Raw genomic sequence first — 27,304 nt, 5'->3', positions numbered from 1 at the left:
AAAAAATCTGTTCATTTTATGAAAAATGTGTGTGTGTTACTGCAAAAAAGTTTATTTAAATTTAGTTTCAGGATAAGGGTGATTGCAGTATTTCAACAAGGTAATTGAAATTTTCTTGCAAGATTAGGGAGAGTGGATACCTAGAAAGAATTTTATAAAAAATTAGTAGAAGGTTTCAGAGAGTGGATTCCTGAAAAAAATGTGTTTAAAAATGTGAGTGTGTTACTGCAAAAAAGTTGATTTAAATTTAGTTTCAGGATAGGCGTGAATGCTGTATTTCAACAAGGTAATTGAAATTTTTTTGCACGATTAGGGAGATTGGTTGCCTAGAAAGACATTTTTAAAAAACTTAGTAGAAGGTTTCATAGAGTGGATTACTGAAAAAAAGTATGTTCGTTTTATGAAAAATGTGAGTGTGTTACTGCAAAAAAAGTTGATTTAAATTTAGTTTCAGGATAGGCGTGAATGCATCATTTCAACAAGTAAATTGAAATTTTCTTGCAAGATTAGGGAGAGTGGATGCCTAGAAAGAAGTTTATTTAAAACTAGTTTTAGGTTTCAGAGAGTAGATTCCTGAAAAAAATGGGTTTGTTTGATGAAAAATGTGAGTGTGTTACTGCAAAAAAGTTGATTTAAATTTAGTTTCAGGATAGGCGTGAATGCATTATTTCATCAAGTTAATTGACATTTTCTTGCAAGATTAGGGAGAGTGGATGCCTAGAAAGAAGTTTATTTTAAAATTAGTTTGAGGTTTCAGAGAGTTTATTCCTGAAAAAAAATCTGTTCATTTTATTAAAAATGTGTTTGTGTAACTGCAAAAAAGTTGATTTAAATTTAGTTTCAGGATAAGGGTGATTGCTGTATTTCAACAAGTTAATGGAAATGTTCTCGCACGATTAGGGAGAGTGGATGCCTAGAAAGATGTTTTTAAAAAAATCATTTTAGGTTCCAGAGAGTTGATTCCTGAAAAAAAAATGGGTTTGTTTTATGAAAAATGTGAGTGTGTTACTGCAAAAAAGTTGTTTTTCAAATTTCGTTTTTGGATAAGGGTGATTGCAATATTTCAACAAGTTAATTGAAATTTTCTTGCAAGATTAGGGAGAGTGGATGCCTAGTAAGAAATTTATAAAAAATTAGTAGAAGGTTTCAGAGAGTGTATTCCTGAAAAAAATCTGTTCATTTTATGAAACATTTGTGTGTGTTACTGCAAAAAGGTTGATTTAAATTTAGTTTCAGGATAGGCGTGAATGCATCATTTCAACAAGTAAATTGAAATTTTCTTGCAAGATTAGGGAGAGTGGATGCCTAGAAAGAAGTTTATTTAAAACTAGTTTTAGGTTTCAGAGAGTAGATTCCTGAAAAAAATGGGTTTGTTTGATGAAAAATGTGAGTGTGTTACTGCAAAAAAGTTGATTTAAATTTAGTTTCAGGATAGGCGTGAATGCATTATTTCATCAAGTTAATTGACATTTTCTTGCAAGATTAGGGAGAGTGGATGCCTAGAAAGAAGTTTATTTTAAAATTAGTTTGAGGTTTCAGAGAGTTTATTCCTGAAAAAAAATCTGTTCATTTTATTAAAAATGTGTTTGTGTAACTGCAAAAAAGTTGATTTAAATTTAGTTTCAGGATAAGGGTGATTGCTGTATTTCAACAAGTTAATGGAAATGTTCTCGCACGATTAGGGAGAGTGGATGCCTAGAAAGATGTTTTAAAAAAAATCATTTTAGGTTCCAGATAGTTGATTCCTGAAAAAAAAATGGGTTTGTTTTATGAAAAATGTGAGTGTGTTACTGCAAAAAAGTTGTTTTTCAAATTTCGTTTTTGGATAAGGGTGATTGCAATATTTCAACAAGTTAATTGACATTTTCTTGCAAGATTAGGGAGAGTGGATGCCTAGAAAGAAGTTTATTTAAAATTAGTTTTAGGTTTCAGAGAGTGTATTCCTGAAAAAAATCTGTTCATTTTATGAAACATTTGTGTGTGTTACTGCAAAAAAGTTTATTTAAATTTAGTTTCAGGATAAGGGTGATTGCAGTATTTCAACAAGTTAATTGAAATGTTCTTGCACAATTAGGGAGAGTGGATGCCTAGAAAGATGTTTTTTTTAATTCATTTTAGGTTCCAGAGAGTTGATTCCTGAAAAAAAATGGGTTTGTATTATGAAAAATGTGAGTGTGTTACTGCAAAAAAGTTGTTTTAAATTTAGTTTCTGGATAGGAGTGAATGCATCATTTCAACAAGTTAATTGAAATTTTCTTGCAAGATTAGGGAGAGTGGATGCCTAGAAAGAACTTTATTTAAACCTAGTTTTAGGTTTCAGAGAGTAGATTCCTGAAAAAAAATTAGTTTCTTTTATGAAAAATGTGAGTGTGTTAGTGCAAAAAATTTGATTTAAATTTCGTTTTTGGATAAGGGTGATTGCAATATTTCAACAAGTTAATTAAAATTTTCTTGCAAGATTAGGGAGAGTGGGTACCTAGAAAGAAATTTATAAAAAATTAGTAGAAAGTTTCAGAGAGTTTATTCCTGAAAAAAAAATCTGTTCATTTTATAAAAAATGTGTTTGTGTTACTGCAAAAAAGTTGTTTTAAATTTAGTTTCTGGATAGGCGTGAATGCATCATTTCAACAAGTAAATTGAAATTTTCATGCAAGATTAGGGAGAGTGGATGCCTAGAAAGAAGATTATTTAAAACTAGTTTTAGGTTTCAGAGAGTAGATTCCTGAAAAAAAATGTGTTTGTTTTATGAAAAATGTGAGTGTGCTACTGCAAAAAAGTTGATTTAAATTTCGTTTTTGGATAAGGGTGATTGCAATTTTTCAACAAGTTAATTGAAATTTTCTTGCAAGATTAGGGAGAGTGGATGCCTAGAAAGATGTATTTTAAAAATTTGTTTTAGGTTCCAGAGAGTGGATTCCTGAAAAAAAATGTGTTTGTTTTATGAAAAATGTGAGTGTGTTACTGCAAAAAAGTTGATTTAAATTTAGTTTCAGGATAGGCGTGAATGCATCATTTTAACAAGTTAATTGAAATTTTCTTGCAAGATTAGGGAGAGTGGATGCCTAGAAAGAAATTTTAAAAAAATGAGTAGAAGGTTTCAGAGAGTGGAATCCTGAAAAAAAAGTGTTTTCTTTTGATGAATAATGTGAGTGTGTTACTGCAAAAAAGTTAATTTAAATTTAGTTTCAGGATAGGCGTGAATGCATTATTTCAACAAGTAAATTGACATTTTCTTTCAAGATTAGGGAGAGTGGATGCCTAGAAAGAAGTTTATTTAAAATTAGTTTTAGGTTTCAGAGAGTGTATTCCTGAAAAAAATCTGTTCATTTTATGAAAAATGTGTGTGTGTTACTGCAAAAAAGTTTATTTAAATTTAGTTTCAGGATAAGGGTGATTGCAGTATTTCAACAAGTTAATGGAAATGTTCTCGCACGATTAGGGAGAGTGGATGCCTAGAAAGATGTTTTTAAAAAAATCATTTTAGGTTCCAGAGAGTTGATTCCTGAAAAAAAAATGGGTTTGTTTTATGAAAAATGTGAGTGTGTTACTGCAAAAAAGTTGCTTTTCAAATTTCGTTTTTGGATAAGGGTGATTGCAATATTTCAACAAGTTAATTGAAATTTTCTTGCAAGATTAGGGAGAGTGGATGCCTAGTAAGAAATTTATAAAAAATTAGTAGAAGGTTTCAGAGAGTGTATTCCTGAAAAAAATCTGTTCATTTTATGAAACATTTGTGTGTGTTACTGCAAAAAAGTTGATTTAAATTTAGTTTCAGGATAGGCGTGAATGCATCATTTCAACAAGTAAATTGAAATTTTCTTGCAAGATTAGGGAGAGTGGATGCCTAGAAAGAAGTTTATTTAAAACTAGTTTTAGGTTTCAGAGAGTAGATTCCTGAAAAAAATGGGTTTGTTTGATGAAAAATGTGAGTGTGTTACTGCAAAAAAGTTGATTTAAATTTAGTTTCAGGATAGGCGTGAATGCATTATTTCATCAAGTTAATTGACATTTTCTTGCAAGATTAGGGAGAGTGGATGCCTAGAAAGAAGTTTATTTTAAAATTAGTTTGAGGTTTCAGAGAGTTTATTCCTGAAAAAAAATCTGTTCATTTTATTAAAAATGTGTTTGTGTAACTGCAAAAAAGTTGATTTAAATTTAGTTTCAGGATAAGGGTGATTGCTGTATTTCAACAAGTTAATGGAAATGTTCTCGCACGATTAGGGAGAGTGGATGCCTAGAAAGATGTTTTTAAAAAAATCATTTTAGGTTCCAGAGAGTTGATTCCTGAAAAAAAAATGGGTTTGTTTTATGAAAAATGTGAGTGTGTTACTGCAAAAAAGTTGTTTTTCAAATTTCGTTTTTGGATAAGGGTGATTGCAATATTTCAACAAGTTAATTGACATTTTCTTGCAAGATTAGGGAGAGTGGATGCCTAGAAAGAAGTTTATTTAAAATTAGTTTTAGGTTTCAGAGAGTGTATTCCTGAAAAAAATCTGTTCATTTTATGAAACATTTGTGTGTGTTACTGCAAAAAAGTTTATTTAAATTTAGTTTCAGGATAAGGGTGATTGCAGTATTTCAACAAGTTAATTGAAATGTTCTTGCACAATTAGGGAGAGTGGATGCCTAGAAAGATGTTTTTTTTAATTCATTTTAGGTTCCAGAGAGTTGATTCCTGAAAAAAAATGGGTTTGTATTATGAAAAATGTGAGTGTGTTACTGCAAAAAAGTTGTTTTAAATTTAGTTTCTGGATAGGAGTGAATGCATCATTTCAACAAGTTAATTGAAATTTTCTTGCAAGATTAGGGAGAGTGGATGCCTAGAAAGAACTTTATTTAAACCTAGTTTTAGGTTTCAGAGAGTAGATTCCTGAAAAAAAATTAGTTTCTTTTATGAAAAATGTGAGTGTGTTAGTGCAAAAAATTTGATTTAAATTTGGTTTTTGGATAAGGGTGATTGCAATATTTCAACAAGTTAATTAAAATTTTCTTGCAAGATTAGGGAGAGTGGGTACCTAGAAAGAAATTTATAAAAAATTAGTAGAAGGTTTCAGAGAGTTTATTCCTGAAAAAAAAATCTGTTCATTTTATAAAAAATGTGTTTGTGTTACTGCAAAAAAGTTGTTTTAAATTTAGTTTCTGGATAGGCGTGAATGCATCATTTCAACAAGTAAATTGAAATTTTCATGCAAGATTAGGGAGAGTGGATGCCTAGAAAGAAGATTATTTAAAACTAGTTTTAGGTTTCAGAGAGTAGATTCCTGAAAAAAAATGTGTTTGTTTTATGAAAAATGTGAGTGTGCTACTGCAAAAAAGTTGATTTAAATTTCGTTTTTGGATAAGGGTGATTGCAATTTTTCAACAAGTTAATTGAAATTTTCTTGCAAGATTAGGGAGAGTGGATGCCTAGAAAGATGTATTTTAAAAATTTGTTTTAGGTTCCAGAGAGTGGATTCCTGAAAAAAAATGTGTTTGTTTTATGAAAAATGTGAGTGTGTTACTGCAAAAAAGTTGATTTAAATTTAGTTTCAGGATAGGCGTGAATGCATCATTTTAACAAGTTAATTGAAATTTTCTTGCAAGATTAGGGAGAGTGGATGCCTAGAAAGAAATTTAAAAAAAATGAGTAGAAGGTTTCAGAGAGTGGAATCCTGAAAAAAAGTGTTTTCTTTTGATGAATAATGTGAGTGTGTTACTGCAAAAAAGTTAATTTAAATTTAGTTTCAGGATAGGCGTGAATGCATTATTTCAACAAGTAAATTGACATTTTCTTTCAAGATTAGGGAGAGTGGATGCCTAGAAAGAAGTTTATTTAAAATTAGTTTTAGGTTTCAGAGAGTGTATTCCTGAAAAAAATCTGTTCATTTTATGAAAAATGTGTGTGTGTTACTGCAAAAAAGTTTATTTAAATTTAGTTTCAGGATAAGGGTGATTGCAGTATTTCAACAAGTTAATTGAAATGTTCTTGCACAATTAGGGAGAGTGGATGCCTAGAAAGATGTTTTTTTTAATTCATTTTAGGTTCCAGAGAGTTGATTCCTGAAAAAATAAATGGGTTTGTATTATGAAAAATGTGAGTGTGTTACTGCAAAAAAGTTGTTTTAAATTTAGTTTCTGGATAGGCGTGAATGCATCATTTGAACAAGTTAATTGAAATTTTCTTGCAAGATTAGGGAGAGTGGATGCCTAGAAAGAACTTTATTTAAACCTAGTTTTAGGTTTCAGAGAGTAGATTCCTGAAAAAAAAATTAGTTTCTTTTATGAAAAATGTGAGTGTGTTAGTGCAAAAAATTTGATTTAAATTTCGTTTTTGGATAAGGGTGATTGCAATATTTCAACAAGTTAATTAAAATTTTCTTGCAAGATTAGGGAGAGTGGGTACCTAGAAAGAAATTTATAAAAAATTAGTAGAAGGTTTCAGAGAGTTTATTCCTGAAAAAAAAATCTGTTCATTTTATAAAAAATGTGTTTGTGTTACTGCAAAAAAGTTGATTTAAATTTAGTTTCAGGATAAGGGTGATTGCTGTATTTCAACAAGTTAATTGAAATTTTCTTGCAAAAGTAGGGAGAGTGGATGCCCAGAAAGATGTTTTTTAAAAATTAGTTTTAGGTTCCAGAGAGTGGATTCCTGAAAAAATAATTGTTTGTTTTGTGAATGTGTTACTGCAAAAAAGTTGATTTAAATTTCGGTTCTGGATAGGCGTGAATGCATCATTTCAACAAGGTAATTGAAATTTTCTTGCAAGATTAGGGAGAGTGGATACCTAGAAAGAATTTTATAAAACATTAGTAGAAGGTTTCAGAGAGTGGATTCCTGAAAAAAATGTGTTTAAAAATGTGAGTGTGTTACTGCAAAAAAGTTGATTTAAATTTAGTTTCAGGATAGGCATGAATGCTGTATTTCAACAAGGTAATTGAAATTTTTTTGCACGATTAGGGAGATTGGTTGCCTAGAAAGACATTTTTAAAAAACTTAGTAGAAGGTTTCATAGAGTGGATTACTGAAAAGAAGTATGTTCGTTTTATGAAAAATGTGAGTGTGTTACTGCAAAAAAAGTTGATTTAAATTTAGTTTCAGGATAGGCGTGAATGCATCATTTCAACAAGTAAATTGAAATTTTCTTGCAAGATTAGGGAGAGTGGATGCCTAGAAAGAAGTTTATTTAAAACTAGTTTTAGGTTTCAGAGAGTAGATTCCTGAAAAAAATGGGTTTGTTTTATGAAAAATGTGAGTGTGTTACTGCAAAAAAGTTGATTTAAATTTAGTTTCAGGATAGGCGTGAATGCATTATTTCATCAAGTTAATTGACATTTTCTTGCAAGATTAGGGAGAGTGGATGCCTAGAAAGATGTATTTTAAAAATTTGTTTTAGGTTCCAGAGAGTGGATTCCTGAAAAAAAATGTGTTTGTTTTATGAAAAATGTGAGTGTGTTACTGCAAAAAAGTTGATTTAAATTTAGTTTCAGGATAGGCGTGAATGCATCATTTCAACAAGTTAATTGAAATTTTCTTGCAAGATTAGGGAGAGTGGATGCCTAGAAAGAAATTTTAAAAAAATGAGTAGAAAGTTTCAGAGAGTGGATTCCTGAAAAAAATGTGTTTGTTTTATGAAAAATGTGAGTGTGTTACTGCAAAAAAGTTGATTTAAATTTCGTTTCAGGATAGGCGTGAATGCATCATTTCAACAAGTTAATTGAAATTTTCTTGCAAGATTAGGAAAAGTGGATGCCTAGAAAGAAATTTTAAAAAAATGAGTAGAAGGTTTCAGAGAGTGGAATCCTGAAAAAAAAGTGTTTTCTTTTGATGAATAATGTGAGTGTGTTACTGCAAAAAAGTTAATTTAAATTTAGTTTCAGGATAGGCGTGAATGCATTATTTCAACAAGTAAATTGACATTTTCTTGCAAGATTAGGGAGAGTGGATGCCTAGAAAGAAGTTTATTTAAAATTAGTTTTAGGTTTCAGAGAGTGTATTCCTGAAAAAAATCTGTTCATTTTATGAAACATTTGTGTGTGTTACTGCAAAAAAGTTTATTTAAATTTAGTTTCAGGATAAGGGTGATTGCAGTATTTCAACAAGTTAATTGAAATGTTCTTGCACAATTAGGGAGAGTGGATGCCTAGAAAGATGTTTTTTTTAATTCATTTTAGGTTCCAGAGAGTTGATTCCTGAAAAAAAATGGGTTTGTATTATGAAAAATGTGAGTGTGTTACTGCAAAAAAGTTGTTTTAAATTTAGTTTCTGGATAGGAGTGAATGCATCATTTCAACAAGTTAATTGAAATTTTCTTGCAAGATTAGGGAGAGTGGATGCCTAGAAAGAACTTTATTTAAACCTAGTTTTAGGTTTCAGAGAGTAGATTCCTGAAAAAAAATTAGTTTCTTTTATGAAAAATGTGAGTGTGTTAGTGCAAAAAATTTGATTTAAATTTCGTTTTTGGATAAGGGTGATTGCAATATTTCAACAAGTTAATTAAAATTTTCTTGCAAGATTAGGGAGAGTGGGTACCTAGAAAGAAATTTATAAAAAATTAGTAGAAGGTTTCAGAGAGTTTATTCCTGAAAAAAAAATCTGTTCATTTTATAAAAAATGTGTTTGTGTTACTGCAAAAAAGTTGATTTAAATTTAGTTTCAGGATAGGATTGAATGAATTATTTCAACAAGTTAATTGTCATTTTCTTGCAAGATTAGGGAGAGTGGATGCCTAGAAAGAAGTTTATTTAAAATTAGTTTTAGGTTTCAGAGAGTTTATTCCTGAAAAAAAAATGGGTTTGTTTTATGAAAAATGTGAGTGTGTTACTGCAAAAAAGTTGTTTTAAATTTCATTTTTGGATAAGGGTGATTGCAATATTTCAACAAGTTAATTGAAATTTTCTTGCAAAATTAGGGAGAGTGGATGCCTAGAAAGATGTTTTTTAAAAATTAGTTTTAGGTTCCAGTGAGTGGATTCCTGAAAAAATAATTGCTTGTTTTATGAAAAATGTGAGTGTGTTACTGCAAAAAAATTAATTTAAATTTAGTTTCAGGTTAGGCGTGAATGCATTATTTCAACAAGTTAATTGACATTTTCTTGCAAGATTAGGGAGATTGGATGCCTAGAAAGAAATTTTAAAAAAATGAGTAGTAGGTTTCAGAGAGTAGATTCCTGAAAAAAATGTGTCTGTTTTATGAAAAATGTGAGTGTGTTACTGCAAAAAAGTTAATTTAAATTTAGTTTCAGGATAGGCGTGAATGCATTATTTCAACAAGTTAATTGACATTTTCTTGCAAGATTAGGGAGAGTGGATGCCTAGATAGAAGTTTATTTAAAATTAGTTTTAAGTTTCAGAGAGTGTATTCCTGAAAAAATCTGTTACTTTTATGAAAAATGTGTGTGTGTAACTGCAAAAAAGTTGATTTAAATTTAGTTTCAGGATAAGGGTGATTGCAGTATTTCAACAAGTTAATTGAAATGTTTTTGCACGATTAGGGAGAGTGGATGCCTAGAAAGATGTTTTTTAAAAATTCATTTTAGGTTCCAGAGAGTTGATTCTTGAAAAAAATGGGTTTGTTTTATGAAAAATGTGAGTGTGTTACTGCAAAAAAGTTGTTTTAAATTTCGTTTTTGGATACGAGTGATTGCAATACTTCAACAAGTTAATTGAAATTTTCTTGCAAGATTAGGGAGAGTGGATGCCTAGAAAGACATTTAAAAAAATGAGTAGAAGGTTTCAGAGAGTGGATTCCTGAAAAAAATGTGTCTGTTTTATGAAAAATGTGAGTGTGTTACTGCAAAAAAGTGTATTTAAATTTAGTTTCAGGATAAGGGTGATTGCAGTATTTCAACAAGTTAATTGAAATGTTCTTGCACAATTAGGGAGAGTGGATGCCTAGAAAGATGTTTTTTTAATTCATTTTAGGTTCCAGAGAGTTGATTCCTGAAAAAAAAATGGGTTTGTATTTTGAAAAATGTGAGTGTGTTACTGCAAAAAATTTGTTTTAAATTTAGTTTCTGGATAGGCGTGAATGCATCATTTCAACAAGTTAATTGAAATTTTCTTGCAAGATTAGGGAGAGTGGATGCCTAGAAAGAATTTTATAAAAAATTAGTAGAAGGTTTCAGAGAGTGGATTCCTGAAAAAAATGTGTTTAAAAATGTGAGTGTGTTACTACAAAAAAGTTGATTTAAATTTAGTTTCAGGATAGGCGTGAATGCTGTATTTCAACAAGGTAATTGAAATGTTTTTGCACGATTAGGGAGATTGGTTGCCTAGAAAGACATTTTTAAAAAACTTAGTAGAAGGTTTCATAGAGTGGATTACTGAAAAAAGTATGTTCGTTTTATGAAAAATGTGAGTGTGTTACTGCAAAAAAAGTTGATTTAAATTTAGTTTCAGGATAGGCGTGAATGCATCATTTCAACAAGTAAATTGAAATTTTCTTGCAAGATTAGGGAGAGTGGATGCCTAGAAAGGAGTTTATTTAAAACTAGTTTTAGGTTTCAGAGAGTAGATTCCTGAAAAAAATGGGTTTGTTTTATGAAAAATGTGAGTGTGTTACTGCAAAAAAGTTCATTTAAATTTAGTTTCAGGATAGGGGTGATTGCTGTATTTCAACAAGTTAATTGAAATTTCTTGCAAGATTAGGGAGAGTGGCTGCCTAGAAAGAAATTTTAAAAAAATGAGTAGAAGGTTTCAGAGTGGATTCCTGAAAAAAATGTGTTTGTTTTATGAAAAATGTGAGTGTGTTACTGCAAAAAAGTTGATTAAAATGTCGTTTCAGGATAGGCGTGAATGCATCATTTCAACAAGTTAATTGAAATTTGATTGCAAGATTAGGGAGAGTGGATGCCTAGAAAGAAATTTTAAAAAAATTAGTAGAAGGTTTCAGAGAGTGGATTCCTGAAAAAAAATGTGTTTGTTTCATGAAAAATGTGAGTGTGTTACTGCAAAAAAGTTGATTTAAATTTAGTTTCAGGATAGGCGTGAATGCATTATTTCATCAAGTTAATTGACATTTTCTTGCAAGATTAGGGAGAGTGGATGCCTAGAAAGATGTTTATTTTAAAATTAGTTTGAGGTTTCAGAGAGTTTATTCCTGAAAAAAAATCTGTTCATTTTATTAAAAATGTGTTTGTGTTACTGCAAAAAAGTTGATTTAAATTTAGTTTCAGGATAAGGGTGATTGCTGTATTTCAACAAGTTAATGGAAATGTTCTCGCACGATTAGGGAGAGTGGATGCCTAGAAAGATGTTTTTAAAAAAATCATTTTAGGTTCCAGAGAGTTGATTCCTGAAAAAAAAATGGGTTTGTTTTATGAAAAATATGAGTGTGTTACTGCAAAAAAGTTGTTTTTCAAATTTCGTTTTTGGATAAGGGTGATTGCAATATTTCAACAAGTTAATTGAAATTTTCTTGCAAGATTAGGGAGAGTGGATGCCTAGAAAGAAATTTATAAAAAATTAGTAGAAGGTTTCAGAGAGTGGATTCCTGAAAAAAAATGTGTTTGTTTTATGAAAAATGTGAGTGTGTTACTGCAAAAAAGTTGATTTAAATTTAGTTTCTGGATAGGCGTGAATGCTGTATTTCAACAAGTTAATTGAAATGTTCTTGCATGATTAGGGAGAGTGGATGCCTAGAAAGAATTTTTTAAAAAATTAGTAGAAGGTTTCAGAGAGTGGATTCCTGAAAAAAATGTGTTTAAAAATGTGAGTGTGTTACTGCAAAAAAGTTGATTTAAATTTAGTTTCAGGATAGGCGTGAATGCTGTATTTCAACAAGGTAATTGAAATGTTTTTGCACGATTAGGGAGATTGGTTGCCTAGAAAGACATTTTTAAAAAACTTAGTAGAAGGTTTCATAGAGTGGATTACTGAAAAAAGTATGTTCGTTTTATGAAAAATGTGAGTGTGTTACTGCAAAAAAAGTTGATTTAAATTTAGTTTCAGGATAGGCGTGAATGCATCATTTCAACAAGTAAATTGAAATTTTCTTGAAAGATTAGGGAGAGTGGATGCCTAGAAAGGAGTTTATTTAAAACTAGTTTTAGGTTTCAGAGAGTAGATTCCTGAAAAAAATGGGTTTGTTTTATGAAAAATGTGAGTGTGTTACTGCAAAAAAGTTGATTTAAATTTAGTTTCAGGATAGGCGTGAATGCATCATTTCAACAAGTTTATTGAAATTTCTTGCAAGATTAGGGAGAGTGGCTGCCTAGAAAGAAATTTTAAAAAAATGAGTAGAAGGTTTTAGAGTGGATTCCTGAAAAAAATGTGTTTGTTTTATGAAAAATGTGAGTGTGTTACTGCAAAAAAGTTGATTTAAATTTAGTTTCAGGATAGGCGTGAATGCATTATTTCATCAAGTTAATTGACATTTTCTTGCAAGATTAGGGAGAGTGGATGCCTAGAATGAAGTTTATTTTAAAATTAGTTTGAGGTTTCAGAGAGTTTATTCCTGAAAAAAAATCTGTTCATTTTATTAAAAATGTGTTTGTGTTACTGCAAAAAAGTTGATTTAAATTTAGTTTCAGGATAAGGGTGATTGCAGTATTTCAACATGTTAATTGAAATGTTCTTGCACAATTAGGGAGAGTGGATGCCTAGAAAGATGTTTTAAAAAAAATCATTTTAGGTTCCAGAGAGTTGATTCCTGAAAAAAAATGTGTTTGTTTTATGAAAAATGTGAGTGTGCTACTGCAAAAAAGTTGATTTAAATTTAGTTTCAGGATAGGCGTGAATGCTGTATTTCAACAAGTTAATTGAAATGTTCTTGCATGATTAGGGAGAGTAGATGCCTAGAAATACATTTTTAAAAAACTTAGTAGAAGGTTTCATAGAGTGGATTACTTAAAAAAAAAGTGTGTTTGTTTTATGAAAAATGTGAGTGTGTTACTGCAAAAAAAGTTGATTCAAATTTAGTTTCAGGATAGGCGTGAATGCATCATTTCAACAAGTAAATTGAAATTTTCATGCAAGATTAGGGAGAGTGGATGCCTAGAAAGAAGATTATTTAAAACTAGTTTTAGGTTTCAGAGAGTAGATTCCTGAAAAAAAATGTGTTTGTTTTATGAAAAATGTGAGTGTGCTACTGCAAAAAAGTTGATTTAAATTTCGTTTTTGGATAAGGGTGATTGCAATTTTTCAACAAGTTAATTGAAATTTTCTTGCAAGATTAGGGAGAGTGGATGCCTAGAAAGATGTATTTTAAAAATTTGTTTTAGGTTCCAGAGAGTGGATTCCTGAAAAAAAATGTGTTTGTTTTATGAAAAATGTGAGTGTGTTACTGCAAAAAAGTTGATTTAAATTTAGTTTCAGGATAGGCGTGAATGCATCATTTCAACAAGTTAATTGAAATTTTCTTGCAAGATTAGGGAGAGTGGATGCCTAGAAAGAAATTTTAAAAAAATGAGTAGAAGGTTTCAGAGAGTGGATTCCTGAAAAAAATGTGTTTGTTTTATGAAAAATGTGAGTGTGTTACTGCAAAAAAGTTGATTTAAATTTAGTTTCAGGATAGGCGTTAATGCTGTATTTCAACAAGGTAATTGAAATGTTCTTGCACGATTAGGGAGAGTGGATGCATAGAAAGACATTTTTAAAAAACTTAGTAGAAGGTTTCATAGAGTGGATTACTGAAAAAAAGTGTGTTCGTTTTATGAAAAATGTGAGTGTGTTACTGCAAAAAAAGTTGATTTAAATTTAGTTTCAGGATAGGTGTGAATGCATCATTTCAACAAGTAAATTGAAATTTTCTTGCAAGATTAGGGAGAGTGGATGCCTAGAAAGAAGTATATTTAAAACTAGTTTTAGGTTTCAGAGTGTAGATTCCTGAAAAAAATGGGTTTGTTTTATGAAAAATGTGAGTGTGTTACTGCAAAAAAGTTGATTTAAATTTAGTTTCAGGATAGGCGTGAATGCATCATTTCAACAAGTTAATTGAAATTTTCTTGCAAGATTAGGGAGATTGGATGCCTAAAATGAAATTTTAAAAAAATGAGTAGAAGGTTTCAGAGTGGATTCCTGAAAAAAATGTGTTTGTTTTATGAAAAATGTGAGTGTGTTACTGCAAAAAAGTTGATTTAAATTTCGTTTCAGGATAGGCGTGAATGCATCATTTCAACAAGTTAATTGAAATTTTCTTGCAAGATTAGGGAGAGTGGATGCCTAAAAAGAAATTTAAAAAAAATTAGTAGAAGGTTTCAGAGTGGATTCCTGAAAAAAATGTGTTTGTTTTATGAAAAATGTGAGTGTTACTGCAAAAAAGTTGATTCAAATTTCGTTTCAGGATAGGCGTGAATGCATCATTTCAACAAGGTAATTGAAATGTTCTTGCAAGATTAGGGAGAGTGGATGCCTAGAAAGAAATTTAAAAAAAATTAGTAGAAGGTTTCAGAGAGTGGATTCCTGAAAAAAAATGTGTTTGTTTTATGAAAAATGTGAGTGTGTTACTGCAAAAAAGTTGATTTAAATTTAGTTTCAGGATAGGCGTGAATGCATTATTTCATCAAGTTAATTGACATTTTCTTGCAAGATTAGGGAGAGTGGATGCCTAGAAAGAAGTTTATTTTAAAATTAGTTTGAGGTTTCAGAGAGTTTATTCCTGAAAAAAAATCTGTTCATTTTATTAAAAATGTGTTTGTGTTACTGCAAAAAAGTTGATTTAAATTTAGTTTCAGGATAAGGGTGATTGCAGTATTTCAACATGTTAATTGAAATGTTCTTGCACAATTAGGGAGAGTGGATGCCTAGAAAGATGTTTTAAAAAAAATCATTTTAGGTTCCAGAGAGTTGATTCCTGAAAAAAAAATGTGTTTGTTTTATGAAAAATGTGAGTGTGCTACTGCAAAAAAGTTGATTTAAATTTAGTTTCAGGATAGGCGTGAATGCTGTATTTCAACAAGTTAATTGAAATGTTCTTGCATGATTAGGGAGAGTGGATGCCTAGAAATACATTTTTAAAAAACTTAGTAAAAGGTTTCATAGAGTGGATTACTTAAAAAAAGTGTGTTCGTTTTATGAAAAATGTGAGTGTGTTACTGCAAAAAAAGTTGATTCAAATTTAGTTTCAGGATAGGCGTGAATGCATCATTTCAACAAGTAAATTGAAATTTTCATGCAAGATTAGGGAGAGTGGATGCCTAGAAAGAAGATTATTTAAAACTAGTTTTAGGTTTCAGAGAGTAGATTCCTGAAAAAAAATGTGTTTGTTTTATGAAAAATGTGAGTGTGCTACTGCAAAAAAGTTGATTTAAATTTTGTTTTTGGATAAGGGTGATTGCAATTTTTCAACAAGTTAATTGAAATTTTCTTGCAAGATTAGGGAGAGTGGATGCCTAGAAAGATGTATTTTAAAAATTTGTTTTAGGTTCCAGAGAGTGGATTCCTGGAAAAAAATGTGTTTGTTTTATGAAAAATGTGAGTGTGTTACTGCAAAAAAGTTGATTTAAATTTAGTTTCAGGATAGGCGTGAATGCATCATTTCAACAAGTTAATTGAAATTTTCTTGCAAGATTAGGGAGAGTGGATGCCTAGAAAGAAAGTTAAAAAAAATGAGTAGAAGGTTTCAGAGAGTGGATTCCTGAAAAAAATGTGTTTGTTTTATGAAAAATGTGAGTGTGTTACTGCAAAAAAGTTGATTTAAATTTAGTTTCAGGATAGGCGTTAATGCTGTATTTCAACAAGGTAATTGAAATGTTCTTGCACGATTAGGGAGAGTGGATGCCTAGAAAGACATTTTTAAAAAACTTAGTAGAAGGTTTCATAGAGTGGATTACTGAAAAAAAGTGTGTTCGTTTTATGAAAAATGTGAGTGTGTTACTGCAAAAAAAGTTGATTTAAATTTAGTTTCAGGATAGGTGTGAATGCATCATTTCAACAAGTAAATTGAAATTTTCTTGCAAGATTAGGGAGAGTGGATGCCTAGAAAGAAGTATATTTAAAACTAGTTTTAGGTTTCAGAGTGTAGATTCCTGAAAAAAAATGGGTTTGTTTTATGAAAAATGTGAGTGTGTTACTGCAAAAAAGTTGATTTAAATTTAGTTTCAGGATAGGCGTGAATGCATCATTTCAACAAGTTAATTGAAATTTTCTTGCAAGATTAGGGAGAGTGGATGCCTAAAAAGAAATTTTAAAAAAATGAGTAGAAGGTTTCAGAGTGGATTCCTGAAAAAAATGTGTTTGTTTTATGAAAAATGTGAGTGTGTTACTGCAAAAAAGTTGATTTAAATTTCCTTTCAGGATAGGCGTGAATGCATCATTTCAACAAGTTAATTGAAATTTTCTTGCAAGATTAGGGAGAGTGGATGCCTAAAAAGAAATTTAAAAAAAATTAGTAGAAGGTTTCAGAGTGGATTCCTGAAAAAAACATGTGTTTGTTTTATGAAAAATGTGAGTGTGTTACTGCAAAAAAGTTGATTTAAATTTCGTTTCAGGATAGGCGTGAATGCATCATTTCAACAAGTTAATTGAAATTTTCTTGCAAGATTAGGGAGAGTGGATGCCTAGAAAGAAATTTAAAAAAAATTAGTAGAAGGTTTCAGAGAGTGGATTCCTGAAAAAAACATGTGTTTGTTTTATGAAAATTGTGAGTGTGTTACTGCAAAAAAGTTGATTTAAATTTAGTTTCAGGATAGGCGTGAATGCATTATTTCATCAAGTTAATTGACATTTTCTTGCAAGATTAGGGAGAGTGGATGCCTAGAAAGAAGTTTATTTAAAATTAGTTTCAGGTTTCAGAGAGTTTATTCCTGAAAAAAAAATGGGTTTGTTTTATGAAAAATGTGAGTGTGTTACTGCAAAAAAGTAGATTTAAATTTAGTTTCTGGATAGGCGTGAATGCTGTATTTCAACAAGTTAATTGAAATGTTCTTGCATGATTAGGGAGAGTGGATGCCTAGACATACATTTTTAAAAAACTTAGTAGAAGGTTTCATAGAGTGGATTACTTAAAAAAAGTGTGTTCGTTTTATGAAAAATGTGAGTGTGTTACTGCAAAAAAAGTTGATTTAAATTTAGTTTCAGGATAGGCGTGAATGCATCATTTCAACAAGTAAATTGAAATTTTCATGCAAGATTTGGGAGAGTGGATACCTAGAAAGAAATTAAAAAAAAATGAGTAGAAGGTTTCAGAGAGTGGATTCCTGAAAAAAATGTGTTTGTTTTATGAAAAATGTGAGTTTGTTACTGCAAAAAAGTTGATTTTTAAATTTCATTTCAGGATAGGCGTGAATGCATCATTTCAACAAGTTAATTGAAATTTTCTTGCAAGATTAGGGAGAGTGGATGCCTAGAAAGAAATTTAAGAAAAATTAGTAGAAGGTTTCAGAGAGTGGATTCCTGCAAAAAAATGTGTTTGTTTTATGAAAAATATGAGTGTGTTACTGCAAAAAAGTTGATTTTTAAATTTTGTTTCAGGATAGTTGTAAATGCATCATTTCAACAAGTTAATTGAAATTTTCTTGCAAGATTAGGGAGAGTGGATGCCTAGAAAGATGTCTTTTGAAAATTAGTTTTAGGTTCCAGTGAGTGGATTCCTGAAAAAATAATTGCTTGTTTTATGAAAAATGTGAGTGTGTTACTGCAAAAAAGTTAATTTAAATTTAGTTTCAGGTTAGGCGTGAATGCATTATTTCAACAAGTTAATTGACATTTTCTTGCAAGATTAGGGAGAGTGGATGCCTAGAAAGAAATTTTAAAAAAATGAGTAGTAGGTTTCAGAGAGTAGATTCCTGAAAAAAAGTGTGTTTGTTTTATGAAAAATGTGAGTGTGTTACTGCAAATAATTTAATTTAAATTTAGTTTCAGGATAGGCGTGAATGCATTATTTCAACAAGTTAATTGACATTTTCTTGCAAGATTAGGGAGAGTGGATGCCTAGAAAGAAGTATATTTAAAACTAGTTTTAGGTTTCAGAGTGTAGATTCCTGAAAAAAAATGGGTTTGTTTTATGAAAATGTGTGTCTGTTACTGCAAAAAAGTTGATTTAAATTTAGTTTCAGGATAAGGGTGATTGCAGTATTTCAACAAGTTAATTGAAATGTTCTTGCACGATTAGGGAGAGTGGATGCCTAGAAAGATGTTTTTTAAAAATTCATTTTAGGTTCCAGAGAGTTGATTCCTGAAAAAAATTGGTTTGTTTTATGAAAAATGTGAGTGTGTTACTGCAAAAAAGTTGTTTTAAATTTCGTTTTTGGATAAGAGTGATTGCAATACTTCAACAAGTTAATTGAAATTTTCTTGCAAGATTAGGGAAAGTGGATGCCTAGAAAGAAATTTAAAAAAAATGAGTAGAAGGTTTCAGAGAGTGGAATCCTGAAAAAAATGGGTTTGTTTTATGAATAATGTGAGTGTGTTACTGCAAAAAAAGTTGATTTAAATTTAGTTTCAGGATAGGTGTGAATGCATCATTTCAACAAGTAAATTGAAATTTTCTTGCAAGATTAGGGAGAGTGGATGCCTAGAAAGAAGTATATTTAAAACTAGTTTTAGGTTTCAGAGTGTAGATTCCTGAAAAAAAAATGGGTTTGTTTTATGAAAATGTGAGTGTGTTACTGCAAAAAAGTCGATTTAAATTTAGTTTCAGGATAGGCGTGAATGCATCATTTCAACAAGTTAATTGAAATTTTCTTGCAAGATTAGGGAGAGTGGATGCCTAAAAAGAAATTTTAAAAAAATGAGTAGAAGGTTTCAGAGTGGATTCCTGAAAAAAATGTCTTTGTTTTATAAAAAATGTGAGTGTGTTACTGCAAAAAAGTTGATTTAAATTTCGTTTCAGGATAGGCGTGAATGCATCATTTCAACAAGTTAATTGAAATTTTCTTGCAAGATTAGGGAGAGTGGATGCCTAGAAAGAAATTTAAAAAAAATTAGTAGAAGGTTTCAGAGAGTGGATTCCTGAAAAAAACATGTGTTTGTTTTATGAAAAATGTGAGTGTGTTACTGCAAAAAAGTTGATTTAAATTTAGTTTCAGGATAGGCGTGAATGCATTATTTCAACAAGTAAATTGACATTTTCTTGCAAGATTAGGGAGAGTGGATGCCTAGAAAGAAGTTTATTTAAAATTAGTTTTAGGTTTCAGAAAGTTTATTCCTGAAAAAAAAATGGGTTTGTTTTATGAATAATGTGAGTGTGTTACTGCAAAAAAGTTGTTTTTCAAATTTCGTTTTTGGATAAGGGTGATTGCAATATTTCAACAAGTTAATTGAAATTTTCTTGCAAGATTAGGGAGAGTGGATTCCTAGAAAGACATTTTTTTAAAACTTAGTCGAAGGTTTCATAGAGTGGATTCCTGAAAAAAAGTGTGTTTGCTTTATGAAAAATGTGAGTGTGTTACTGCAAAAAAGTTGATTTAAATTTAGTTTCAGGATAGGCGTGAATGCATCATTTCAACAAGTTAATTGAAATTTTCTTGCAAGATTAGGGAGAGTGGATGCCTAGAAAGAAGTTTATTTAAAATTAGTTTTAAGTTTCCGAGAGTGTATTCCTGAAAAAATCGGTTAATTTTATGAAAAATGTGTGTCTGTTACTGCAAAAAAGTTGGTTTAAATTTAGTTTCAGGATAAGGGTGATTGCAGTATTTCAACAAGTTAATTGAAATGTTCTTGCACGATTAGGGAGAGTGGATGCCTAGAAAGATGTTTTTTAAAAATTCATTTTAGGTTCCAGAGAGTTGATTCCTGAAAAAAATGGGTTTGTTTTATGAAAAATGTGAGTGTGTTACTGCAAAAAAGTTGTTTTAAATTTCGTTTTTGGATAAGAGTGATTGCAATACTTCAACAAGTTAATTGAAATTTTCTTGCAAGATTAGGGAAAGTGGATGCCTAGAAAGAAATTTAAAAAAAATGAGTAGAAGGTTTCAGAGAGTGGAATCCTGAAAAAAAATGGGTTTGTTTTATGAATAATGTGAGTGTGTTACTGCAAAAAAAGTTGATTTAAATTTAGTTTCAGGATAGGCTTGAATGCATCATTTCAACAAGTTAATTGAAATTTTCTTGCAAGATTAGGGAGAGTGGATGCCTAAAAAGAAATTTTAAAAAAATGAGTAGAAGGTTTCAGAGTGGATTCCTGAAAAAAATGTGTTTGTTTTATAAAAAATGTGAGTGTGTTACTGCAAAAAAGTTGATTTAAATTTCGTTTCAGGATAGGCGTGAATGCATCATTTCAACAAGTTAATTGAAATTTTCTTGCAAGATTAGGGAGAGTGGATGCCTAGAAAGAAATTTAAAAAAAATTAGTAGAAGGTTTCAGAGAGTGGATTCCTGAAAAAAACATGTGTTTGTTTTATGAAAAATGTGAGTGTGTTACTGCAAAAAAGTTGATTTAAATTTAGTTTCAGGATAGGCGTGAATGCATTATTTCATCAAGTTAATTGACATTTTCTTGCAAGATTAGGGAGAGTGGATGCCTAGAAAGAAGTTTATTTAAAATTAGTTTTAGGTTTCAGAGAGTTTATTCCTGAAAAAAAATGGGTTTGTTTTATGAATAATGTGAGTGTGTTACTGCAAAAAAGTTGTTTTTCAAATTTCGTTTTTGGATAAGGGTGATTGCAATATTTCAACAACTTAATTGAAATTTTCTTGCAATATTAGGGAGAGTGGATTCCTAGAAAGACATTTTTTAAAAACTTAGTCGAAGGTTTCATAGAGTGGATTCCTGAAAAAAAGTGTGTTCGTTTTATGAAAAATGTGAGTGTGTTACTGCAAAAAAGTTGATTTAAATTTAGTTTCAGGATAGGCGTGAATGCATCATTTCAACAAGTTAATTGAAATTTTCTTGCAAGATTAGGGAGAGTGGATGCCTAGAAAGAAATTTAAGAAAAATTAGTAGAAGGTTTCAGAGAGTGGATTCCTGAAAAAAAATGTGTTTGTTTTATGAAAATTGTGAGTGTGTTACTGCAAAAAAGTTGATTTAAATTTAGTTTCAGGATAAGCGTGAATGCATTATTTCAACAAGTTAATTGTCATTTTCTTGCAAGATTAGGGAGAGTGGATGCCTAATAAGAAGTTTATTTAAAATTAGTTATAGGTTTCAGAGAGTTTATTCCTGAAAAAAAATCTGTTCATTTTATAAAAAAATGTGTTTGTGTTACTGCAAAAAAGTTGATTTAAATTTAGTTTCAGGATAAGGGTGATTGCTGTATTTCAACAAGTTAATTGAAATGTTCTTGCATGATTAGGGAGAGTGGATGCCTAGAATGATGTTTTTTAAAAATTCATTTTAGGTTCCAGAGAGTTGATTCCTGAAAAAAAAATGGGTTTGTTATATGAAAAATGTGTGTGTGTTACTGCAAAAAAGTTGATTTAAATTTAGTTTCAGGATAAGTGTGATTGCAGTATTTCAACAAGTTAATTGAAATGTTCTTGCAAGATTAGGGAGAGTGGATGCCTAAAAAGAAATTTTTAAAAAATGAGTAGAAGGTTTCAGAGTGGATTCCTGAAAAAAAATGGGTTTGTTTTATGAAAATGTGAGTGTGTTACTGCAAAAAAGTCGATTTAAATTTAGTTTCAGGATAGGCGTGAATGCATCATTTCAACAAGTTAATTGAAATTTTCTTGCAAGATTAGGGAGAGTGGATGCCTAAAAAGAAATTTTAAAAAAATGAGTAGAAGGTTTCAGAGTGGATTCCTGAAAAAAATGTGTTTGTTTTATAAAAAATGTGAGTGTGTTACTGCAAAAAAGTTGATTTAAATTTCGTTTCAGGATAGGCGTGAATGCATCATTTCAACAAGTTAATTGAAATTTTCTTGCAAGATTAGGGAGAGTGGATGCCTAGAAAGAAATTTAAAAAAAATTAGTAGAAGGTTTCTGAGAGTGGATTCCTGAAAAAAACATGTGTTTGTTTTATGAAAAATGTGAGTGTGTTACTGCAAAAAAGTTGATTTAAATTTAGTTTCAGGATAGGCGTGAATGCATTATTTCATCAAGTTAATTGACATTTTCTTGCAAGATCAGGGAGAGTGGATGCCTAGAAAGAAGTTTATTTAAAATTAGTTTTAGGTTTCAGAAAGTTTATTCCTGAAAAAAAAATGGGTTTGTTTTATGAATAATGTGAGTGTGTTACTGCAAAAAAGTTGTTTTTCAAATTTCGTTTTTGGATAAGGGTGATTGCAATATTTCAACAAGTTAATTGAAATTTTCTTGCAAGATTAGGGAGAGTGGATTCCTAGAAAGACATTTTTTTAAAACTTAGTCGAAGGTTTCATAGAGTGGATTCCTGAAAAAAAGTGTGTTTGCTTTATGAAAAATGTGAGTGTGTTACTGCAAAAAAGTTGATTTAAATTTAGTTTCAGGATAGGCGTGAATGCATCATTTCAACAAGTTAATTGAAATTTTCTTGCAAGATTAGGGAGAGTGGATGCCTAGAAAGAAGTTTATTTAAAATTAGTTTTAAGTTTCCGAGAGTGTATTCCTGAAAAAATCTGTTAATTTTATGAAAAATGTGTGTCTGTTACTGCAAAAAAGTTGATTTAAATTTAGTTTCAGGATAAGGGTGATTGCAGTATTTCAACAAGTTAATTGAAATGTTCTTGCACGATTAGGGAGAGTGGATGCCTAGAAAGATGTTTTTTAAAAATTCATTTTAGGTTCCAGAGAGTTGATTCCTGAAAAAAATGGGTTTGTTTTATGAAAAATGTGAGTGTGTTACTGCAAAAAAGTTGTTTTAAATTTCGTTTTTGGATAAGAGTGATTGCAATACTTCAACAAGTTAATTGAAATTTTCTTGCAAGATTAGGGAAAGTGGATGCCTAGAAAGAAATTTAAAAAAAATGAGTAGAAGGTTTCAGAGAGTGGAATCCTGAAAAAAAATGGGTTTGTTTTATGAATAATGTGAGTGTGTTACTGCAAAAAAAGTTGATTTAAATTTAGTTTCAGGATAGGTGTGAATGCATCATTTCAACAAGTAAATTGAAATTTTCTTGCAAGATTAGGGAGAGTGGATGCCTAGAAAGAAGTATATTTAAAACTAGTTTTAGGTTTCAGAGTGTAGATTCCTGAAAAAAATGGGTTTGTTTTATGAAAAATGTGAGTGTGTTACTGCAAAAAAGTTGATTTAAATTTAGTTTCAGGATAGGCGTGAATGCATCATTTCAACAAGTTAATTGAAATTTTCTTGCAAGATTAGGGAGAGTGGATGCCTAAAAAGAAATTTTAAAAAAATGAGTAGAAGGTTTCAGAGTGGATTCCTGAAATAAATGTGTTTGTTTCATGAAAAATGTGAGTGTGTTACTGCAAAAAAGTTGATTTAAATTTCGTTTCAGGATAGGCGTGAATGCATCATTTCAACAAGTTAATTGAAATTTTCTTGCAAGATTAGGGAGAGTGGATGCCTAAAAAGAAATTTAAAAAAAATTAGTAGAAGGTTTCAGAGTGGATTCCTGAAAAAAACATGTGTTTGTTTTATGAAAAATGTGAGTGTGTTACTGCAAAAAAGTTGATTTAAATTTCGTTTCAGGATAGGCGTGAATGCATCATTTCAACAAGTTAATTGAAATTTTCTTGCAAGATTAGGGAGAGTGGATGCCTAGAAAGAAATTTAAAAAAAATTAGTAGAAGGTTTCAGAGAGTGGATTCCTGAAAAAAACATGTGTTTGTTTTATGAAAATTGTGAGTGTGTTACTGCAAAAAAGTTGATTTAAATTTAGTTTCAGGATAGGCGTGAATGCATTATTTCATCAAGTTAATTGACATTTTCTTGCAAGATTAGGGAGAGTGGATGCCTAGAAAGAAGTTTATTTAATATTAGTTTTAGGTTTCAGAGAGTTTATTCCTGAAAAAAAAATGGGTTTGTTTTATGAAAAATGTGAGTGTGTTACTGCAAAAAAGTTGATTTAAATTTAGTTTCTGGATAGGCGTGAATGCTGTATTTCAACAAGTTAATTGAAATGTTCTTGCATGATTAGGGAGAGTGGATGCCTAGACCTACATTTTTAAAAAACTTAGTAGAAGGTTTCATAGAGTGGATTACTTAAAAAAAGTGTGTTCGTTTTATGAAAAATGTGAGTGTGTTACTGCAAAAAAAGTTGATTTAAATTTAGTTTCAGGATAGGCGTGAATGCATCATTTCAACAAGTAAATTGAAATTTTCATGCACGATTTGGGAGTGGATACCTAGAAAGAAATTTAAAAAAAATAAGTAGAAGGTTTCAGAGAGTGGATTCCTGAAAAAAATGTGTTTGTTTTATGAAAAATGTGAGTTTGTTACTGCAAAAAAGTTGATTTTTAAATTTCATTTCAGGATAGGCGTGAATGCATCATTTCAACAAGTTAATTGAAATTTTCTTGCAAGATTAGGGAGAGTGGATGCCTAGAAAGAAATTTAAGAAAAATTAGTAGAAGGTTTCAGAGAGTGGATTCCTGCAAAAAAATGTGTTTGTTTTATGAAAAATATGAGTGTGTTACTGCAAAAAAGTTGATTTAAATTTAGTTTCAGGATAGGCGTGAATGCATTATTTCAACAAGTTAATTGTCATTTTCTTGCAAGATTAGGGAGAGTGGATGCCTAGAAAGAAGTTTATTTAAAATTAGTTTTAGGTTTCAGAGAGTTTATTCCTGAAAAAAATGGGTTTGTTTTATGAAAAATGTGAGTGTGTTACTGCAAAAAAGTTGATTTTAAAATTTTGTTTCAGGATAGTTGTAAATGCATCATTTCAACAAGTTAATTGAAATTTTCTTGCAAGATTAGGGAGAGTGGATGCCTAGAAAGATGTTTTTTGAAAATTAGTTTTAGGTTCCAGTGAGTGGATTCCTGAAAAAATAATTGCTTGTTTTATGAAAAATGTGAGTGTGTTACTGCAAAAAAGTTAATTTAAATTTAGTTTCAGGTTAGGCGTGAATGCATTATTTCAACAAGTTAATTGACATTTTCTTGCAAGATTAGGGAGAGTGGATGCCTAGAAAGAAATTTTAAAAAAATGAGTAGTAGGTTTCAGAGAGTAGATTCCTGAAAAAAAGTGTGTTTGTTTTATGAAAAATGTGAGTGTGTTACTGCAAAAAATTTAATTTAAATTTAGTTTCAGGATAGGCGTGAATGCATTATTTCAACAAGTTAATTGACATTTTCTTGCAAGATTAGGGAGAGTGGATGCCTAGAAAGAAGTATATTTAAAACTAGTTTTAGGTTTCAGAGTGTAGATTTCTGAAAAAAATGGGTTTGTTTTATGAAAATGTGTGTCTGTTACTGCAAAAAAGTTGATTTAAATTTAGTTTCAGGATAAGGGTGATTGCAGTATTTCAACAAGTTAATTGAAATGTTCTTGCACGATTAGGGAGAGTGGATGCCTAGAAAGATGTTTTTTAAAAATTCATTTTAGGTTCCAGAGAGTTGATTCCTGAAAAAAATTGGTTTGTTTTATGAAAAATGTGAGTGTGTTACTGCAAAAAAGTTGTTTTAAATTTCGTTTTTGGATAAGAGTGATTGCAATACTTCAACAAGTTAATTGAAATTTTCTTGCAAGATTAGGGAAAGTGGATGCCTAGAAAGAAATTTAAAAAAAATTAGTAGAAGGTTTCAGAGAGTGGAATCCTGAAAAAAAATGGGTTTGTTTTATGAATAATGTGAGTGTGTTACTGCAAAAAAAGTTGATTTAAATTTAGTTTCAGGATAGGTGTGAATGCATCATTTCAACAAGTAAATTGAAATTTTCTTGCAAGATTAGGGAGAGTGGATGCCTAGAAAGAAGTATATTTAAAACTAGTTTTAGGTTTCAGAGTGTAGATTCCTGAAAAAAATGGGTTTGTTTTATGAAAATGTGAGTGTGTTACTGCAAAAAAGTCGATTTAAATTTAGTTTCAGGATAGGCGTGAATGCATCATTTCAACAAGTTAATTGAAATTTTCTTGCAAGATTAGGGAGAGTGGATGCCTAAAAAGAAATTTTAAAAAAATGAGTAGAAGGTTTCAGAGTGGATTCCTGAAAAAAATGTGTTTGTTTTATAAAAAATGTGAGTGTGTTACTGCAAAAAAGTTGATTTAAATTTCGTTTCAGGATAGGCGTGAATGCATCATTTCAACAAGTTAATTGAAATTTTCTTGCAAGATTAGGGAGAGTGGATGCCTAGAAAGAAATTTAAAAAAAATTAGTAGAAGGTTTCAGAGAGTGGATTCCTGAAAAAAACATGTGTTTGTTTTATGAAAAATGTGAGTGTGTTACTGCAAAAAAGTTGATTTAAATTTAGTTTCAGGATAGGCGTGAATGCATTATTTCATCAAGTTAATTGACATTTTCTTGCAAGATTAGGGAGAGTGGATGCCTAGAAAGAAGTTTATTTAAAATTAGTTTTAGGTTTCAGAAAGTTTATTCCTGAAAAAAAAATGGGTTTGTTTTATGAATAATGTGAGTGTGTTACTGCAAAAAAGTTGTTTTTCAAATTTCGTTTTTGGATAAGGGTGATTGCAATATTTCAACAAGTTAATTGAAATTTTCTTGCAAGATTAGGGAGAGTGGATTCCTAGAAAGACATTTTTTTAAAACTTAGTCGAAGGTTTCATAGAGTGGATTCCTGAAAAAAAGTGTGTTTGCTTTATGAAAAATGTGAGTGTGTTACTGCAAAAAAGTTGATTTAAATTTAGTTTCAGGATAGGCGTGAATGCATCATTTCAACAAGTTAATTGAAATTTTCTTGCAAGATTAGGGAGAGTGGATGCCTAGAAAGAAGTTTATTTAAAATTAGTTTTAAGTTTCCGAGAGTGTATTCCTGAAAAAATCTGTTAATTTTATGAAAAATGTGTGTCTGTTACTGCAAAAAAGTTGATTTAAATTTAGTTTCAGGATAAGGGTGATTGCAGTATTTCAACAAGTTAATTGAAATGTTCTTGCACGATTAGGGAGAGTGGATGCCTAGAAAGATGTTTTTTAAAAATTCATTTTAGGTTCCAGAGAGTTGATTCCTGAAAAAAATGGGTTTGTTTTATGAAAAATGTGAGTGTGTTACTGCAAAAAAGTTGTTTTAAATTTCGTTTTTGGATAAGAGTGATTGCAATACTTCAACAAGTTAATTGAAATTTTCTTGCAAGATTAGGGAAAGTGGATGCCTAGAAAGAAATTTAAAAAAAATGAGTAGAAGGTTTCAGAGAGTGGAATCCTGAAAAAAAATGGGTTTGTTTTATGAATAATGTGAGTGTGTTACTGCAAAAAAAGTTGATTTAAATTTAGTTTCAGGATAGGTGTGAATGCATCATTTCAACAAGTAAATTGAAATTTTCTTGCAAGATTAGGGAGAGTGGATGCCTAGAAAGAAGTATATTTAAAACTAGTTTTAGGTTTCAGAGTGTAGATTCCTGAAAAAAATGGGTTTGTTTTATGAAAAATGTGAGTGTGTTACTGCAAAAAAG

This window comes from Lissotriton vulgaris, chromosome 2_2 (genome assembly GCF_964263255.1).
Source record: "Lissotriton vulgaris chromosome 2_2, aLisVul1.2, whole genome shotgun sequence".
Lineage (NCBI taxonomy): Eukaryota > Metazoa > Chordata > Amphibia > Caudata > Salamandridae > Lissotriton > Lissotriton vulgaris.
The sequence above is the reverse complement of the archived record's forward strand: the minus strand, read 5'-3'. Positions refer to the sequence as shown.